This window comes from Hetaerina americana, unplaced genomic scaffold (assembly GCF_022747635.1).
Source record: "Hetaerina americana unplaced genomic scaffold, ioHetAmer1.1.p SCAF_4, whole genome shotgun sequence".
NCBI classification, from domain to species: domain Eukaryota; kingdom Metazoa; phylum Arthropoda; class Insecta; order Odonata; family Calopterygidae; genus Hetaerina; species Hetaerina americana.
In genome coordinates this window covers 72,733,303-72,754,773 of record NW_027286985.1, presented here as the reverse complement: position 1 = coordinate 72,754,773, position 21,471 = coordinate 72,733,303, and the positions used below count along the sequence as shown (strand labels likewise).

Genomic DNA, 21,471 nt, shown 5'->3' with positions numbered 1-21,471 from the left:
GAGATCGATTCCGTGCACCCCAAGATCGATCGATTGATCTTCTGAGTACCACAAGCTGTTTGATTCCCTAGGAATGCATTATTATATTACTATTTATTTCAATCATTTATTTAACCACCTGCGAGCCACCTATTTGATGTCTGGCAGGGATATGCGGCAAAGGGACAGGGAATGGCCCCCCGTCCTATTAGGTGCTCCCTACTCACACTTAAAAAACCTACCTACGCCTTGATTACTGTGGTTGGTACTCACAGACATGCAAGGACTTTTTGTAATTTCAAAATGATTGAAAAACGAGAAAAATATTTTATGATCCATCCTAGTTCGTTAAAAAAACTCTACAGTTCATTTTTTTCATTTCTCTACAATTGCCAAAACAGACGGTTTACTTTGTATGCGCCACTATGAATTTAATTATGACATTAATTATTGTTCCATTTTAGGAGCCTTTCCGGCCAGGTTTTTGTTGAAATGTATGAACGATAAAAAAAGTAATTTTCCTTAACCTTTTTCGCCGATCTCACATTTGCAAGTTTCAGGTTAACCCTTTCTCGTGCACAGAGCACCACTTTTGGCATCTTCAGGGCACTCTTCCGAGCCAGGAAATAAGCCCCGGCGGCATCTCCTTTGATTGCTCAGGTCAGAATTTTGTGAAGCAGCCGGAGAGAGAGAGAGAGCGAAATCTAAATTGAAATCGTGAGCGGACTCCATTCCCTCGCAGTGTAACCTGGACACGACCCCAAAGTAAAAAAAAATTCCCCCGTCGCCTATTCGTCAAAATTAATGCCCTCCCTCCATTCCCGACGCCATCCTCTTCGGAAATTGAATCCAAAAAAATTCTTAAACTTTAGTTCCTAGGGAGATAATTGTGGACTCATTGTTCCGACACACACGCGAAAGAAAAATCCTTCCTCATTCTCCCACTACTGCCTCCTTCCTAATATAATGAAAGGGAAGAAGGGAGGGAGGGGTGGAGAGATGTCATGCGGGAGAAGGATTACGACGTTTCCCAATCGCTCGTCAGACCATTGCTCCTACGCGCTAACGTGTCGACCGTCGAGGAGGATACTTTCCTAATCCAGGCCCTTTCCCCATCACACACAAAAACACCTCTCCACGCCCTCTCCCTCGCCTGTGCCATTCTGTTCCCACGGAATAGTCGGCGCATAACAAGTAGAAGATTTGCGAAGGGGCCACCTCGAGAGGGCTTACATGCAGTGCGTCAATGCTGCCATCGGAAGATATACAGGGTTCGTCCGGAAAATAAGTGTACTGACTCCTGGGCTGGGCGCGCCGCTCCAGGCGCGCCCATCACCGCTCTGACGGGCTGCGATTGGAGGGGGCTATGTTGGCAAGCGACGCTGAAAAAGGCAGTCGGCTCTGAGCTGTGGTGTAGTGAGGAGCTCTGTTAACGCGAACCTCCACGCTTCGACCCACGTCACGGAACGCGATGCCGAAGTTTTTGGAGCAGCGTTATTCCATCAAATTTGCGGTAAAGCTTGGGAAATCGTCTACCGAAACTGCCGGTATGATTAACCAGGCTTACGGGGAGTCAGCCATGTCCAGAAACATGATCTTTCGGTGGCACAAGATGTTCGTGGAGGGCAGAGAAGAGGTCGACGACGAGTCTTCGAGAGGTTCCCGATGATGCCTTCGCGGGAGCGTTCCAGGAATGGGAACGCCGCTGGAACAAGTGTATCGACTCACAAGGGTCCTATTTTGAGGAATATTAGCTTAAGATATGTAAAAGTGTAATAATTTTTTTTCCTGAGCTCAGTACACTTATTTTCCGGACGAACCCTGTATGTAGGAATACACCACAACCGACCTGTCGGGCGTTCCCGCGAGGCCAAGAGACTGCATCACGGAAGCAAAGCCCGCAAGGATGTTGACAGATGTTCGTGATGATAGCCCAGACAGCAGGTTAAGTGATAACAATAGGTGCTGAAACATGTCCTCAATTCTCCATCATCGACACCAACACATATTGCCCCTAGAGGGCGGGGCAAGGGGATCTAAGGACAGTAATGCCGGAGATATGTTAGAACAAAAGTTGCCCTCGGCTCGTCGCATGATCGTGGAACGCTTGATCGGAAACTGAATCCTCGAACCAAACTCTCCCTCTTTTGTCACATTCGTGTGCCAAAATCCTCGATGTCACAAGAGAATTCGCGAGGTTTCTATTTTGACATATAATTCCAATCAATTCATAAAAAAAGATATTTACATTGCCCCGCTTCATCGAAAAATAAAATATTGAGCGTATGACTAGTCATTTTTAATGAGAAAGAAATATCCATTAAACAATGCACTCATTGTCGTAGTTACGGTAAATGAGTCACAAGATTAGTCATTGGTTTCAGAAACAATCAAACGAATATCTCGGCGGTGACGGATAGAAATCAAATCGTGGATATGGGGAACACGCCATTTTTTTGGGGCGAGTTATAAAAAAAAGAGAATATATTCCTGAAACGCCTGCAGTAATGCCATTAAAGTTGCTTCCTCCTTGGAGCCAAGGAGTGGCTTCATGACTCGGAGAAGTGAGTCACGCTGGATTCATTATTACACGTTTACTTATCGTCACGGATTTCAGCAGAAGAGGTCTTGCGTTCTAGAACGATCGGAGGAGCAAGTCTTTCTCAGGAAACATCCACTTGACTAAATGCAGACGATTGGCTCGAGAAGGGGGGGAAATTTTTATTCCTCGCCAGATAAATCATCAGTTTCCAAGTGCCCAATAATTTACAGACGAAAAGCTACCACCCCAATAATGGTTTTAATGGATAAGGGTAGAGCTTCAAATAGTAGTAGAACCTCGAAGAAAACCAACAGCGGGTGCAATTCCTGCATTTTATCAATACAGCGCAGTTCTTCTTCCAGTGTCATCCGCAGTTCCCAAGAAACAAATGATTTTCACGCAATAGTGTAACATTGAATTCGGACGGCACTGTACATGTGCATTTCCCAAAATTTGAACACATTAACTAGAACATGAACCTTAAAGTTCTACAAACTACATTATACCGCCACAGAGAAAATAATCTTATTTGATATATACGTATACACACTGAAATTCACAAAAATCACACAGCTTGGGTGGAGCGGAGGATGCCCAGAGGGCTGAAGGTGCGGGAATCGAACCCGGGCCTTCCGGTTAGTCAACAACCTTGGACTACTGCGACCCAGTATATATATATACATATATATATATATATATATATATATATATATATATATATATATATACATATATATATATACATATGCATATATGTATAAATTATATATATATACACACATATTCATGTATATACATATATATACACACACACACACATTATATTTACGTGTGTCCATCCAAAAACCTATCTTAACCGGTAGATTACCTTATAATAATAATACACACACATACATACACAAAATATCACACTCCTCAACCATATAAAAGGAGGGAGGCCAAAAATTGTTATCCGTTTCGTATTATTTTTCCTGCGTTCCTCCAACTTATCCTTTCCTCAAGTTATCAGAAGTATCGCAATGTTTTCATCAATTTTATAGAATACGCCTGTATTATAAAAAACATGATGCATGCATATATGCATTTAAACACACCCACATAAAAACACATGACTTTCAAATTAGGTTACTGAAGAGATATACACTTCACCATTTGTTTTGGACTTGTACTCCAATTACCGCTAAGGTACGGTTACATTTGCATGAATGCATGGATATATTTGTATTCGCAGAGGTTCCATCCGTCTCGTTTTTTGAGTCTTAAACCCACCCACTGCCGCGTAATACCCTAGAGTTGGTTGCGAGCTTCACTCATGATGATGGGAAACAAAAAAATAGTCGCTTCAAAACAAATCTAAAATATTCAGCATGCATAGTATATAAATAGCATATACATGTATGTTCCGATGACCTCCACCCGGTAGCAGTGTAATACAAGTTGGTCGATACAATACGTTGCCTAGCAGACAAGAACCGTTCCGTGTAAGGGCACGTATTTGCCCACAATTTAGGATACGCAGGAGCCCCAATTTCTCGAAAATTACAACCCTGTCGCTCGATGCGAATTTAATTTCCGACATTGCCCCACTTTCGAGATCGTCCCACTCAATTCCCTCCTACCTTCCTCTCCCGTCTCCTTCACTCCTTCCTCCACATTATGGATTTCGTCATCATCAATTTGCGCTCTCAAATTTCGGTGATGAGAATACAAAAAAAAGGCCTTCGGCTCTCATACGTTAATTAAATGTATTTAAAAAATGAAAATAATAAAAAGGGAATGCCTGACTGGAAAAATTCTGGAAAAGATCTCCTTCATAATGTGGAAAATTTGTCCAATAATTTCATAAGAGTAAAGTACGTAATCTGTTTTTCTCAATCGTGCGACGAAGATGATCAATTTAAGATATCCCGTTATGATGCAGCATTTTTTGTGTAGCCAGTCTTCACGTCATCAGTTATTTTATATCTTTACTGTTGATAAAGTAATTGATAGCAAATATCGGTCAGATCTATGGAGTGAGCGAATGCAAAGGGTTGGGAACACCTGCGGGGTAACACAGCTTATTCGCTTAGGGTCAGTTATTTTTGGGAAATTTAAGTGTGGGGAAATCGAAGGTCGAACGGGAAAAGAAACCAAAACCCGGACTCCTTTGTAACCTCTGGTATATCAAAATTGTTTTTGTGTCGCAAGGCACAGAGCTAACTTTAGTCTACATTCGACCACTGGGATAAAATAATAAACACTCGCATCGTCACACATATATTCAAGAACTTGTTCTCCCCATCCCGTTAAGATACGAAATCATAACCAAAGCGATCTCAAGGGCACGTATATATATTACCTTAAAGACTAAAAGTCAATGATTTAGTCAAATATATTTATACGTACATACATGCAAAATACATAAATTCTACAACATATTTACATAATAATGCATGATGTATATAGGAATACATGTGAGTGCATGTGGTCAAGTGTTTTTGTTTATTGGCCAGCATGTACTCAAATGCATGTGTGCACTTATATTTGTGCCCGTATGGTGCCCCAACTCGCCCACCGCCCCAGCTTCGCACCTATGCGGTACCTTGAGGAGTATTGTATAAACGTAGAATAGCTTTGAACCCTAACCCCACCCACAAGAAAATTAAGCCAGTCTTATTAATTCGTAATGTTTATATTTTTTGCAGTTAATCCGTCGAAGAGAGAAGGTACTCTTCATTGTTTAGTTCCCATAATTAACATCACCTAATTCGCGCTCCACAAGCCCGGTCACATTTCATACACCCACGTCCAGTCTGAAAAGAAACAATAGCCATGGCAAGAATGTCCCATTTCAACGTGCGGGAAATTTTACCATATTCAAACTAAATTTAGCAACATATTTTTTCCATCGACACACGCACTACTTACTTCGGCTATGTCCTCATCCCACTCGTGGAGGACATCCCTCTGAACCGATCGAGAGCATTAATCACGACGACATTTACGACCTCGTTTGAGGATGCTTGAGGAACGTTCGCCATCGAGTTAACGAATAGAATACATACCTGAATTAAAACGTTTGAACAGCGCAGCACGTGACTTCGGTAAAAAATAACATCTACATCGGCTCCAAAAAAAATATTTCACGCGTGTAAATGCGACGTGACACCACCAATGGAAGGGGGCGGGTACACGAACAGCGAATGGGGAATGATTACATGAATTGAACTCAAACCGCAATTACACGAAGGAGCATGCTCGCAGAGGAATTGGAAGATCCGTCGCCACGCACACCCATACTCACGCGCGGACTTCGGCACTGGCGTGAGAACAAAAAACCGGACCGACGGAGAGGGCGAGAGAGGGAGAGAAAGAGAGGGGAGGCTGAGAGCGAGAACGGCTTAATTATGGAGAGATAGTGGGCTAGGGAGTGGGAGATGCTGACCTTCCGGTGCCACCCGCGGGCGAACGGTGAGCCGGTGAGGCCGAAGGTGGGGTAGACGACGAAGGAAAGGGAAAGGGCCCACAGACAATATTAAGAGGCCACCACACCCAACCCCTCCCCCCTCCCAGAAGAGTTAATTACCTACATCACACAAAAAATCACGCTTTCCCGAGTAAGGAATTAACTATTTCAACCACATATGCATAATGGATAAATTAAGTTTTCAGAAGTTCTTCCCAATGATGAAAGCATCAACACTCGTCAGTTTCCAAACTAATTTCTTATGTAAACCGAGGATGGTTCCCCGACGCACAGCGCCACATGACGAAATATTTATGTTCGAAAACACGGTCGTTCTGCATAAAATATCATCTCGTGAACTTGAGGGTTCAGAGGTCAAACTCGAGCGATGATTCTCGGCTAAAATCTCGGGCCGGCTAAAGAGGTATTAACGGTATTAATTTAATTGCCCCTAATGAACTCTTTGGTAAAGCACAAGGGGCGGAGGGGGAAGAAACGACGCCCATACCTTCGGAGTGAGAGTTTCATACGACGGCGGAAATTTTTCAAGCTCTATTTTGTATTTAAGAACCCGTGCTTCCCGGTCACTTTGTCCACACTGTGACCGTCTTCGGCAAAGCTTAACGCATTTCGTATGTACCTACATCCGGTTGTCGAGCTATACATTTTAAATTTGACACGTAAATTGCGCGCAACTTCGACCACATCTGAACGATAATATAGTAAAATGCGCAATTTTTTGTTTTAAGGAATTTTTTTTGAGCTCGATTCGTCCAATTTTAGACCCTCGAGATGAGTGCTGGATTCAATGAACACTTTCTTTCTTAAAATTATTATCTTGGTGTGCTACGGTCTTGAGACTTGAAATATAATGCGGTCAAAAGACAAAATATTCTCATTCTGATCACGTTCTTGCGCAAACCGATCGAATTATTGAATAAATCCTTTGCATACGAGATTAAAAAAAGAAATATTCGGCTTTCTGATAAGCGTAATCATGCATAATGCTTCACCTTGACTGTTTACTCCTGAAATAATTTATGTTTACACAAAACATATCAATAAAGGATACCTTGATAATGTATCGGTTTCCAGTTTAATTCATCAAGTATATTTCTTGTGTATTTTCGGTTGATATAAATGTTTTTAAAGCATTACACTGTTTTTACTTTCTATATTCCTTTCATATTTTCCTTCATTTTCAAGACGCTATGCACTAATTCTCTACTCATTTTCAGTACATTAATGGAACTAAACACTCCACAGCGACTTGCGGTGCAATATGCGAACAGAGATAAGATGTAGAACAGATACCCGTTAAATCGGCGTTAACGTCAGATTAAAGACATCACGCTTCTCAATAAGTTGCAACACACCTGCCAGCAATCGGGTAATAATCCAGAACTTCAGATTGTGTTCAACAAACAGAGCAGTGATCGACCCCAGCAACAGAGTGTTGGAGAAGCTAGCGAAACACCGTCCGTTGGATCGGACGTTAAACTTTTGTGTACTCTTGGCGCTTATCGTTAACAGTGCGCTAATTGCGACGCAGGGTTTCTCTCCACCCAAACCTCCATTCCATGAAACCCTACCCCTACCAAATTACCCACCTATCCCTGCTGGTGCTATTGGCTTTAGTTGTCGGTCCACTCCCCTAATAACAACGACAAAGGCACAAAAACAACGCTGTCAACTTTCCATAACAGTGAATTACCGTGAAATAAGTTCAATCTCTTTGTTCGATACAGACAGACTATAACTCTGCATGGATAAGTATAGCCAAGGGTATCGGCATACACTGCCGAGCAGTACAAGTACAATAGACATTTTCTTTGTGTGTAGTACATGGGCGATTCAACTACTAAGATCACTTTCGTAGAAGATATCTGACGATTGACGTGAATATGCAACGCCTAAATGAAAACTCTCGAGAGAAATCACCAAAATTAAAACAGCTGCGTTTCAAGCGGCACAACACACTCGACGAGAATAACGGACCTAGTGGACGGATGGGCGTATAAGTAAAGATCGAACTCAAAAAAAAACCAGAACCGACAACTGCGGGAGAGAGAGGGAGATGACGTTAGGCGCACGTGCGGGAACCGAAGGTCCTCCTCCCTCGCCGAATACCTTCCCTGGGAGGTCGGACGAGTTCAACATTGAACCAACCACAACGCATCCCGACAATTGACTCCATTCAAGGGGCGTCCATGACCACGGTGATGTGAGCACAATAACAACTGTAATTTCTGAACCATCGGAAAGAAGCATTCCCCCCGACACTATGGGTACATAGGCAAATGCATATCAGAATCACTATGGCAAAGCTGCCTTTTTTATTCGGGCAGAATAGAAACAAGGAGACGTCCTTAATGCAGAATAAATTTGATAATCAGTACGACAAGCATTATGCACACAACAATTCACTTTACGGTTCAGTTTAATTAAAATATTAAATGGACTATTTATAATAATTTATTTAAATAATCACGCTCCAAATTCATTATGCATTCCTATGTTTAGGCATTCCATTTTCAAGTGCTGTTTTCAGCATGTCAATTAATTGAAGTCTCCTTGCATTTAGCAACCCCGTGGTGGGTAAAACAAGGCTCTAAGAGAAAGTAAAGGTAATACACGACTAAGTAAGGAAAAGTAATGAGGGTACTATACTTTTTAAAAATCCTAATGAAGAAAAAACCATGCAAACGAAATTACCAAGGGAGACAGGAAGAGAAGAGGAAAGATTATTTCCCGACGCCATCAATGCCCGGAGCAAACCAATTGGATAGAAAAACACAGTAGAGTTATTACCCTTGTCTTCATCACGGTTTAGGGAGCAGGTTCATGCCGGTTGATACTTTAAATTTCATTGCAATTTAATTTTCTTTTTTTTAACATTGTTGCTACAGGTGTGGAAAATGTAATGTGCTCTTCACATCGAAATTTTTTGCGAGCGCCGTGGTAGGAATGATATTGTGGCAAAAAACGTCGTACCAATCCAGACCAATTCGCTTCATGCTCTCCCTCCACCATTTAGTCATCCACCTTACATTCAAGCTGACGGTTAATTCATGGGTGCTAACTTTGCCACATTCGAAGACCCACTGAGCGTGAATGAGCGGCGTGTTTAGTAGAGGGGAGATTACATGCACAATCGACGACGCTCGTGTTCCCTTCAGGAACTAGTTGGGAGGAGGGAACGTTCGTGCCATCAAAGGCACATTCAGCATCACAGGGCCTCCACGCATTACGGACGCTCCGTAAAGGGGAAGAGGAGCAGCAGCCAGTCAAGTCAGACCCCCAGTTGATTCACCCCCCCTCCCCTTTCCTCCCTACCCAGGCAGTTTGGACGTCGCCGGGCAAAAGGCCTAATGAATGGTCTGTGGGATGGGGAAGGGGAAAGGGAGGGGAGTGGCACGGACAGACGGAGGATGGGAGGGGATATGTTCGAGCGCGTGATCATATCCACATTGAAAAAAAAAATCTCCCCTCCTTCCTATTTCGTAAAAACCGTTACTAATAAACAAAAGGTGCCAGTCGCTCTCCCCTCACACCTTCCTCGCAAGTCGACGACGAAACCGAACGCGAAAATGTCGGTGGGCGACGAAGGGTTGCCGCTGAACGCGAATGACAATACTGACGCCGCACCGCGAAGGACGGAAAAGAAAGGGAACACGACATAGGGGCATGGCATGTGGTACACAGTCGGGAAGTATAACACGTTTCTTTTAATTACCGTACGTTCGAACCACGCACGTGCGGAAGATGATTTTATAACAATTACTGCAACGCTCACATACATGTATTTAAAACAATAAAATAAAATAAACCATTTCGATAAAATAAATCATTTCGATTCAATGAATCCTCAAAAAAAAGTCACGAAAGGCCTGAGGTAGAATCAAACCAAAGTTAGTGGAAATGAGGAAATAAGGAGAGCAGAAACGAAATTAGTACCGGACGAATAGGAGAAGGAATTAGCAAGTGCTCAAGGCATAAGTTAGCAAATTAATGAATGCATGGCATCACTTTACAGTTTCAACAAATGTTCCTCATGGTAACTTAACTAATCCAGGCCAAATTATTGCTTCAACCAGGAGTCATACGTAATTCAATCATTCAGATTTGATTATATCGCAGGGAAAACGTTGAAAATTCAAATGATCTATTTATAAGTGTGTGTGTGTATATATATATATATATATATATATATATATATATATATATATATATATATATAGGGAAAACGTTGAAAATTCAAATGATCTATTTATAAGTGTGTGTATATATATATATATATATATATATATATATATATATATATATATATATATATATATATATATATATATATATATATATATATATATATATATATATATATATATATATATATATAGGGAAAACGTTGAAAATTCAAATGATCTATTTATAAGTGTGTGTGTATATATATATATATATATATATATATATATATATATATATATATATATATATATATATATATATATTGATTATATCGCAGGGAAAACGTTGAAAATTCAAATGATCTATTTATAAGTGTGTGTGTATATATATATATATATATATATATATATATATATATATATATATATATATATATATATACACACACTTATAAATAGATCATTTGAATTTTCAACGTTTTCCCTGCGATATAATCAATATATATATATATATATATATATATATATATATATATATATATATATATATATATATATATATATATACACACACTTATAAATAGATCATTTGAATTTTCAACGTTTTCCCTGCGATATAATCAATATATATATATATATATCCTCAGCAGCCATTGTTTCCCTTTTGAGTTCAAACGGCGTTTTTCCTGTATCGCCCATACAAACCAACACGACATTCGATGTTACAGATTTTACTGCACAGTTTGTATTATCAAAGTCATCACGTGATACAAATTTTCTTCGACATTATTGGTTAATCGCAAAGAAAGAGGTCCAAGTCTTGCCGTTATCTGGTATCTTCCAGGAGTACTGATTTTTTACATGAAACTAACCACTACAGAGCACTTCAATTGACTACGCTGTCCGTCCGATGGGACGTTAAACTGTGGATCCCAAGGCATCTATGGTAAGGAGTAAAATAACGCCAACACCGGGTTTCTCTTCACCCTTCCTCCATTCCCTGAGCATCCTAACCCATACCAAATTGCCCACCTACCCCTTAAGTCGCTAATGACCTTATCTGTCGGTCACTTCCCCAAATAACTAAGTAACTTATATAAAACCCTACATGGCACAACATATGTATTACTTATGTGCATTATTTTTATTGCCTAGATATGTGGGTCGCATATTTAATGCCTTAATCTCATTGTATTTTTTTCCACTAATAATACGTGAAAAAATATGTGTATGTGCCATCTCATGCGTCATGATGGCCTGCGATAGTGAATTTATCTATCTCCGCCCACCAGTAAGTGGAGGCAGACTTTTCGTGTCTCCTTGTCCTCTCGACACTGATCCATCGCGTGCGGGTAACGAACTCAGCCACGAGGCAGCAGAGGCACGGGGAGACGAACAGAGGGATGGGACGGATAGACAGGCATTCACACCTCTCGACCGTCACACGCACTATGGCGGAACGCCACTGCGACACAAAACGCTCCGAGAGCTCGCTGCTCCCCTTTATCCATCCGCCCGCACGCCCGCTCGGTGGGAAAACGTGTCAAACCACTCGCGAGCACATAACACCACCGCCGGACTCTATTTATATATTCTCCCGTCTATATCACCGGAATGATTTCCGAATTGAACCAGATGGTGCACGTGAGGGTGTGAAACTGAATTATTGCACAGCGAAATTGAACAATAAACACTCCGTGGAAGTATCTAGTGTTCAATTTAATAGCGATAATGTTGTCCTTCCACAATTTCACGACGGAGTCAATCAACTTAAATAAATGTTCCGGTACCGCACGCAATGCGAAACCGTCAATTGAACTTTAATATACATATTTATACGGAAACTTAATGTATGTGTGTATATACATACTCGTACATATATATATATATATATATATATATATATATATATATATATATATTCATATATATATATATATTCATATATATATTTATAAAAATATATATAGAAATAGTGGGTCGCGGTAGTCCAGTGGGTAGAGCGTTGGACTGCTGACCGGAGGGTCCCGGGTTTGATTCCCGGCCAAGGCACTCTGGGCACCTGCAGCTCCACTCATGCTATGTGATTTTTCGGGTACCAGGCCTTCCTGGGAAACCATAACCGGCACAGGGAAAGGAACAGGCCCCCCTACCCTGATGTGTGAATTTTCACACGCCGTATAGGGCTTAGTACTGGGTGATATCTACCATCACCTACTAAACCGACATATATATTATAACCGACATATTATATATATATATATATATATATATATATATATATATATAATCCTAATACATATTTATGACATGACAGAGAATAAATATTTTCTATAGATTTGTAAATGAAATTAATGTTCTCCTTTGAATAGTGTTTATTATTACACATTTTGACTCATGGAACAGAAAAGCAGATATCACAGGCTACTTTCATTTACCTACATATTATGTGGATTGGAGGAAATGACAGAAAGTGCCATTACGTGAATACTGCCTTGGGGTAACCTTTATGTCAAACCCGTTCATCCATCAAGTTATCGTAAATAAAAGCACGGAATTGACGCTTATGTAATTTGTTTGCGGTAAATTCCATTTCGTTGCAACGTCGTTTCAGTGAGACGATATCGAAATCGGCAAATTTCGCGCGTTATTTGGTGAGGGATAAACAAGCAATAAAGACGCAAATCCGGACACTCATACCACTAGAAATCAATGCAAAAGTCATACTTCGGTAGGCAAATGTGTATGCAAACACAACTGGAAACCGGCTATCCGCAACGAAAGTGATCGATCAAGAAATAAGAAATACATCTATAAAATGATCGATCATCAAATAATAATTTCCAATTTATTTTAACGAAAACTATACCAGTGTGATGATCGTAAAAAAATACATATGGCAATGCTAACGGTTTACAAAAACCACTACCTACGTAAAATGGCAAGGAATATACGGCACTTCGAAATTCATCTTGAATGGAATTTATAAACATTTGGAGAAAAAAGAGGACTTAGGCAGGTTAATAAATGAACCCTAAGGCAATTCGGAATGTATATTTTGCGGAAACACGGGTAATCGTTCTGCAAACGAGCGTCTCTCTCCCAGAATTATGGTAGGTCACAACCGGCGCAGAGCATTTACGAAGAGCGTTCATTCAATTCCCATGCCTCCACTAGATTCCACACCCATCCTTCGACTCTCCCCCGGCCGTACCTTCACCCCCTCATCCCTCACCCCGCCTAGGACAGCCGCAGCCCAGCGGCTATCTCGAGAAATGTCGATAAACATCTGGAAACGCAGGGCGGATCGGTCTCAGCTGGTCGGAATTAACGGGTCACCCCACGCATAGAACATCCGTCTCCTGAAGATGGACGTCCTACCGAAAATCATCGACATCCACGCAGCGACACATCCGAAGAATACGTATTTCACAATTCGATACATCACTTCACCATTCGATGCACGAAAACGTATCGAAGATTCCGTATCGACCTTTGTTTTACAAAACCCTCGACTCATGGTTAACTTTACCAGCCGTTATTTCTGAAATTTTTGCAATTTAAAATAATACTCAACACGCTCAGTTTCCTTTACCTCTGCAAACAATACATGCGGGAAACCTAATTGATATCAAGCACACACATTATTATAGCGGGGTTAAACGTTCACGGAATATCACAGAATGGCAGCACATGATGTAACTTACTTGTAGCTAATTACTTTGTGATCACAGTGCAATATTAAGGAGTATTTGGTTCATCACCAGCATTAACACGGATTAAAAATTTCACATGAGTTCCACCCATCACCTTCGTTTACTTGCCAACTGCTAGATCCCTTACGACCAACGGCGCTGAATACATAGGCTAAGGACAATCATCGCTAATCAAACGTGCGTTCATTAAAACATACGCATTGAAAGATATTTACATTATATCAAATCTCGGAACAAGATCAACCATAGATGGTAAACCTGGGGTAAACATTAGATACGACATGTTTTAAATTATTACTGAGTGATAATCATTGATGGGATGGACTCCTACATCGTCCAACTCTTTGACCCTCACTTGTATAAAAGCATGGACTGAATTCAGACGAAATAACTCTGACATTCCCCACAAAATGTATTTAGTGTGCTTTTGTCGCGCAACGCCATCATCACATGCCGAAACCCGGCCCGCGAATACATGAATTATGTGAAAAATCACCACGACTTTGGTTATTTACAGGTAGTTGCTGTAGTTGCTACTCCACTTATAACCACTAGCAGATTCCACATAAACAAATATCAAGGACTTGAACAATTGAGTTTTAGCTTTGAAACACGGGCCCCAGGTGTTTGTGCCTCAGTTCAGCTTGAATGTATTCGGCAAGCTACGTCTGATATAACTTGTCTCATTAAATTCACGGACTGGCTCCGAGTCCTTCCTTCCAAGGCGCAGTCTTATTGAGGGGGAGAGATATCTCTCTCTCCCCCCCCTCGCCGGTGAGCCCGATTCTGAAGGACCGCCGACGGCTGTGTAAGGACCAGGTGTGCGGTCACTCGGCAACGTTGCAATGAGACTCCCTACTCTAATATTCTTAACCACCCTGATCGACAAGAAAACCTTATGAGCAAACACGCAAATACAAGCTACGACGAATGCTTTGTAGTATACCTTCTACCAAACACAACCGATACACGTAACGTTTCAACGACGCACCTCCTCTTGAACACTGGTCGACCTTTGAGATTCAGCTGACATCAATGCACTCGCATGCTATATTAACGCACATTTTTGCGCGAAATAATTTGAAGGCTGACATTCAAAGCGTCGAATGAAGCACAAGATCGTATTGGATGGAGCATTCGGGAACGTTTCGAAGAGAAAGCAGCACACACCTAGAGTTCGATTAAATACTCCGTTCGCCAAATATGAGCAGCTGAGCCTAACGAATACACTCTTATTAATAAGTTGCACATTCGCACGATACACAAAAAATTGAGATGTTGCCTTTTCAATAAGTCCCAAACATTTGTATTTAATCATCCTGCTTCCTCGACTTCAATTGCAAATGTTGAAACAATGGCTGATTAACGAGGCACATATTTCTGTTCATGAATTGAAATAGTAAGTAGCTCATCGACTTTATCGAAGAGTGTGCGAGGTTTTCAGGACAGTGAGGAAGCAAACAAAAACTAGGCAGGTGATAGGGGAAAACAAAAGTTCATCTACCTTGAATTTTGCTCGTTTAAGCGCAGTAATAGCCATCTAAAAATGACAGTTACAGGGTTAATTGAGCATCGCGAGTGGAGTGAAACCTAAAAACAGGCTTGTCATGGGGAAAAAGTCATACACTTTATCCATAAAACACAGAGGAAAACTTTGAAATCGAAAAGTATTCACACAAAGACTCTGTCTCATTGTTCATGAATAAGAACGGTTAAATTTGAAAACACAGTAATCAACCAGAAGGTCGGTTTAGTAGGTGATGGCAGAGATCACCCAGTACTAGCCCTATACAGTGCCTTGCCCGGTAATCGAACCCGGGACCCTCCGGTCAGCAGTCCAACGCTCTACCCACTGGACTACCGCGACCCACACACATATATATATATATATATATATATATATATATATATATATATATATATATATATATATATATATATATATTCAAATAAAGTAGGTAATGATAGCTAAAGATAAACGCACTACGGTTATTAAGAGGGATATACTTCTCTACGCATAAGAGAGGAGCTATTAGCCACTACAACATGGACAATACTCAAGACTATATGAGGTTATGATATGCATCTAAATATTTTAATCGTACAGAAACATATCTCAAAAGTTCTAGGATACACCACGGGGGCCTGGAGATATTAAAACATGAGATGGAGCAAATGGAGAGTTCCCGGGCATCACGGGTGAGTTGGCAACCCTACTCCAGACTCAAAGTCACTTTCGCGGAATTCCACGCCCACCGACCGAGTGCAGGTTACCTAACGAAAGCGAGCCGCTGTCCGGAGACGCCGGGGTGGCGTAATAATAAAAGTGGTTCAGCGGCAGTGCAACAATGAGAGAAAAACGAGGACCGCGCGCGGATGGAGAGAGCGAGAGAGAGAGATAGGAGTGAAAGTTGGTAGTTGCTCCGGGCCACACGGAGGCGTCTCTCTCTCTCTATGGGACAGCAGAAGGGAGAGAGACGAGCCACGCGCCACATAGCCGTGGACCGAAGACGAGGTCGAGCGAGCGGGATAGGCCAAGCGAGGCAGGCAGCAGCTGATCGGTAGGAGATGCATAATGGCCTTGGGGTGGACCGCCGCCCACTCCCCCTATAAAAAGCTTCCCTCTCTCTCTTTCCCCTCAATCCCTACGTCCACGCCGCCGCCTTATCTCAAGCCTTCAGCAGAGGGGGGAGAGCGGTGTAGACTCACGAGGGGGAGGACCGACTTTGGCTGTACCATTCTTTCTCCGCCGCCGCTTTGGGTGGGTATGTCCCAGTGAACATTCAAGGGCCCAAGGGGTGCGAGTGGATGAAAAAAATCTCCTCTCCTTCTATCCCATTCCACCAACTCCCTCCCCATCGTTCGCCATTCATATACGAGGGGCACCCACAGCCTTTAAGCACGAAAAAAGGCGTCCAACTAACCAGTGCTGGACACATGGTTAAGGAAAAAGGTCTTTCATATTTACTCCGTTCTTTCCCCCACTAGAACACCCCCTTCCTTTGCCCCATGAGAAATGGTGGCCGATGAAGTGGAGCTCGCTGGCCTAAAGAACAGGTTTATGGCGTAGAAAAAATGAATAAATATCTTAAGTTGCTTAACGCACGAGTACTATTTTCTTCGAATACCAATTTTGCTGTCACCGCCCTCGTCAGCACACGAATTTCGGTACGCCAACATATGATACAACACCGGTTTTACAACAAGTTTTTCTATTCCTCTTTAATTTTTTTTACCCCGTCCTTCGTCAACGTTAAACGCGTTCGTCTTTCCAGCAACCGATCTCCACGTCAGTGTCCCGAATCTGTGAGTTTTTCGGCCACCACCAGGGTTGAAAAGATGACTTCTAATATTTACTTCTAAATTTTGCTTAATTTTTAAAAAAGAAAAATGATCCAATTGCTCACAATTCTTCCCGCAAAGACAGATTTTGAATCATTGTTTTAGATTTGTCTAGGGATAAAGTATGACTTCCAGCAATCTACAATTTCATTTCCACTATTTGTGTCATTTTTTCGTATTTTGGTGATAGGTAATATAAAATGAATAAAAGCAAGAGGACAGGCTTTCATGAAACAACGATTGAACGTAGTGCTTCCCAGACCTTTCTGAGTCAAGTGATTTGCTTGGTTGGGCCGTGGGCCTGCTTTCAGGGGTTCATGTACGTAACAGAATGTTCGAGACCCAACTATTAACTTCCCCTTCCCACCTCAGCTCACTGCTCTCCCCTCTTTCCGCTGGGAGACAGGCGCAGCTGATCGCGGAGGGTTCATGATGACGGCGTCCCCACCTACCAATCCCATACGTACATCCCGGGACACTGTTCCCTAGGAGTTCAGTCGGACTGCCCACATATCTCAACATTTGTGATTGATCACTTCTCATAACACTCTCCTATCTTTACTCGCATGATAAGCAAGCAAATTAAACTTTCCTGCACATCGCCCAAGAAAGGGTTGAACCTTAGGTCTCAAATACACCCTAATGAATCGATTTTTCTCTCAACGAACCTCAATACTTTCCATCACTGCCGTTTCGGAAAGTTAGGGTAGGTGAACGAAAATATTCCACGAATTTGCACGAGAAGGCATTTGCAATATATATGACATATCCTTTTCCCGTGAGGGCACTGTTGTTCAAGGCTAATGGATCGATAAATTACGTACATAAAAATGCGACATTTCCGTAGAAAAGCTACCAAAATCTACCAAGTACACAGAGAATTTTAATGTTGACGAATATACAGGGTGGAGCGTGAACTTCCATGAGGGAGACGACGAAAAGCTCGAATCAATCACCTCAAGTGAACACTCATTTGCTGGTAAAATAAAGAAGGGTAGGCTTATCAATACTCTGGGATTTCAATGCAAATTAGAACGACCTCCATAGCCGCAGACTCCACGCCAGACCATCCAATTCTCCATCCCCCTTTCAAATTGCGCATTATATGCATGACCATCCCCGTCCATCTTTCCTTAAGAGTATTCAAGGTTTTCCGCAGGTCACCTGAGAAATCGCGGTCGGCGAATTCAAGATCCATAATATCGGTCACATTGAAGTAAATTTTTCTCCACTGTACATCACTTTCAGCACTGCAACTGTCGCTTTTGTATCAATTGAACGATGCATGGACTCGAGTGAGACTAAACATATAAACTCACGAAAAATTAGTATTTTAAATCCATTTGTTTGCAACCACCGCTCAAGTAGTTTTCACAAGAAGCATCGCCATCGTTTATTTTCAAAATTTCTGCGACTGAACACGACCACCTCTTCAAATGTGTTTGAAAGATGCCATGACAGTCAAACGAGCGAAGAGATATAAAACCTTGAAGCGCAAATGAAACAGGTGCGAGGAAAATGAAACAGTCCGTCGTCAGAGAGCAGTCTTCGTGCAACTCGAACATCGTTCTAAACACGCGGGAGAGAGACGGAGGAGAAGAGGGGAGGCCCACGCACGAGGCCGGAGGAAGAAGAACATGGCGTCCTGCGCACCGCACGGAGAATAGGAAGACCGCAAAATAAAGCATCACGAATCACGCACGCACACAGGCGGGCGGGCGGAGGCTTCGAGGGGGGAAGAGGATGATAAGGGGGAGAAGGGGCGAGGGAAAAGGAAAGATGTTGACCCTGAGAGGTCGACTAGGAGTGAGATAGAGAGTACATGTAGGCACAGGCAAATAATGAACCAGAAGGCAAGGGCTGTCTACTCACCTTTCTTTACTTTCCCAGCATATCACCAGCAAAAGGGTTGTGCTTGCTTAGTCGGGCGCACTTTCGATTTCCCTCCACTCCTCTCGAACGCGGGAAAGTCAGTTAGTCGGACTGGATGATTCCAGAATTCTCCAAAAATCCTTCCCTTTCCTCTCGAGAATGAGCTTTTCCTCCGTGGGTGTGGTACCTGTCCCAGGGGTCAACACATACGAAGATTATGAAGTAAAAGTGGGTCCGTCTTGAACTCTGCTCGTTAATCTCAGGAGCGACCTCGGCGGTTTGGATGGAGCGATTCCGGTAGGCGGGCAGATGGCGGTGTAGCTGTCTAAACCGCCTGCTTCAAGCAACACACTTCTGTCGGACAAGGGGGGGACCAGAAGTATAGGAGGTGGTCGGCGTGCAGGGGTTGGTGGAGTTCTGTGATGGACTAGGGGTCGTAGCTTGATGCTTACTTATTGGGGTGACAGCTGAGGGAGGAGATGCAGCCGATGGCAACGGTGATCCGACGAGCGAATGATAACGGAGATCATTTTGGGAGGGAAAACTTCAACGGTCTTAAGACTCGATGTAATTGATTAAGAAACGAAGAGGGTTGTAACCTTTATGACAACTCGAAGAGAAGATTAATAACACAAAATATCACACGCCGTGGACTGTAAATATAATACAATCCCAAGTTGATTCTTGAAGAGGAAAAAGAACAAACGGACACTTTTTTCCCGCCGAAAATATCAAGATTTTTTTATCTTCGATATCTTGCGTAGACACGGGAGTTGCTGCGTTTTTTCCTCTCCTGTAACCTATACTGCCTTTCCCTAGGCAAAAAAAGCAGGGAGACAGTCCGCGGGTGCTGGCCGGTCGGAGAGACGAGTGGTATAGGTGAATATGACTTCAGGTGCAGCCTCAAAATTGAGACGGGAGAGCTTTATTCCAGGGACCGATCCCTTCACGTCTAGGAGGAAGAGAATCGGAACGTCGAAGCGAGCTGAACAGGCGGAAGAAAACAAAAGAGCACTCGCGAGGACACTCTCTTAAGTTCTTCTTCTCCCTCGCAGTGACGACGGGTCAGTCCTTTCCCCCCAAGTCGGAGCCCAGCCGCGAGCACGACGACTCGCTAAGGAACTCTGAAAGTACTCCTCAAAAATAGGCGAAGAAAGGATCGCGCAGAGTGGGATGGAACGTCCAGATCGTTACGGCGCGGCGGCTCTCGAGACCGGAGCCCTCTCCTGTGTGTTCTGCGGCTGGGACCGAATCGGGTCGGACACTCCGTCTACTCTCCTCTCTCTCCGAACGTTGGGCGCTTAGTGAAGCGATGGGACTGCGATGCTCTCCGCCCCGACCTCTCCCTGCGGCCAGGCCTGGCGCTCTCCCCTCCGCCCCCTACACGTCCTCACCCCACCATCTCGCGCCATCTCCGCACCTCCCCCATCCACTCACCGTCTCTGTGTGTCTCTCTCTCCCTCCCCCCCTTTCTATCACTTCCCCTTCTCGTCCTCGCGCTACGCCACTCCTTCCCTCTCCTCTTCTTATCCCCTCCCCGCCTTTCGTTCCGTATCGACCAACTCGAAGCGCGCGGGTTTGCCTGACTTCCTCCCCCATTTTTATCTCCCTCTCCTCCTCTCTCCCTCCTTTCTCCCCTCCCTTCTTTCCCCCTTTCCCCCCTTCGTCAAACAGATGGGGTTATGTGGAAGGAGAGGAAGGCCTCGGTGAGATGGGAGCGTCAGCGCATGCAGTGTGCGAAGAGCACGTACGCCTGGTGGCACTGCGCACCCGTGCAGCCAAGGGCTCCGGAGCGGTGGCTGCTATCGAACATGTAATGAACGAGTTAGAGACGGCAACGCTCGGGGATTCTGGTGCCAGTTACGTGGTATAAACCATTCCTTTCATCACGAAGGAGAAAAAAATGTTGTCAATGGAAGCATTAAAACCTAGGCAAGAACTATATTTTTTAAACAAATATTTGGACTGTATGGCCTCGTTCTCCAAGTTGACTCGAAACATTTTCATCCACATTCACGTCCCGACCACATCATATCCCTTTCGTGGGAGATGGAAGGTGCGAGATCTACATTATTTTTCATTTTTTTTATTTATACCGGTACACTCTGCAAGCCACCAGCAGGTTCTGTAGCAGGGGGTGAATACACACCAGAATAATTTTAACCAAAGACGACCATGCCACGGTTGAACAATGTTATTATGATCACCTATCATTAGTGGAAAAAAATGACACCTTAAATCTAACTGTTCTACACTTTATCTCTCTAATTTTATTGCCTTGATCTCTCCTATAGTAGCACGACGGAGATAATAATACATTTTCAACATCACTGCTGAAGAGACCTCTTTCCCATTCTTGCAAGAGCTTCAGTCTCTAATTTAACC

The 21,471-nt window shown here is 42.9% G+C and overlaps 1 protein-coding gene across 2 annotated transcripts in view; it reads right to left on the bottom strand.

The window, feature by feature from the left end:
• Positions 1-20,390, bottom strand: part of mrj (DnaJ heat shock protein family (Hsp40) member B6 mrj) — a 319,815-nt gene extending 299,425 nt beyond the window's left edge. For both annotated transcript variants that reach the window (XM_071590950.1, XM_071590951.1), the window contains exon 1: positions 19,087-20,390. The gene's annotated coding sequence lies outside the window, so the exon portion shown is untranslated. The remainder of the gene's footprint in view (positions 1-19,086) is intronic.
• Between the last annotated feature and the right edge of the window lie 1,081 nt (positions 20,391-21,471).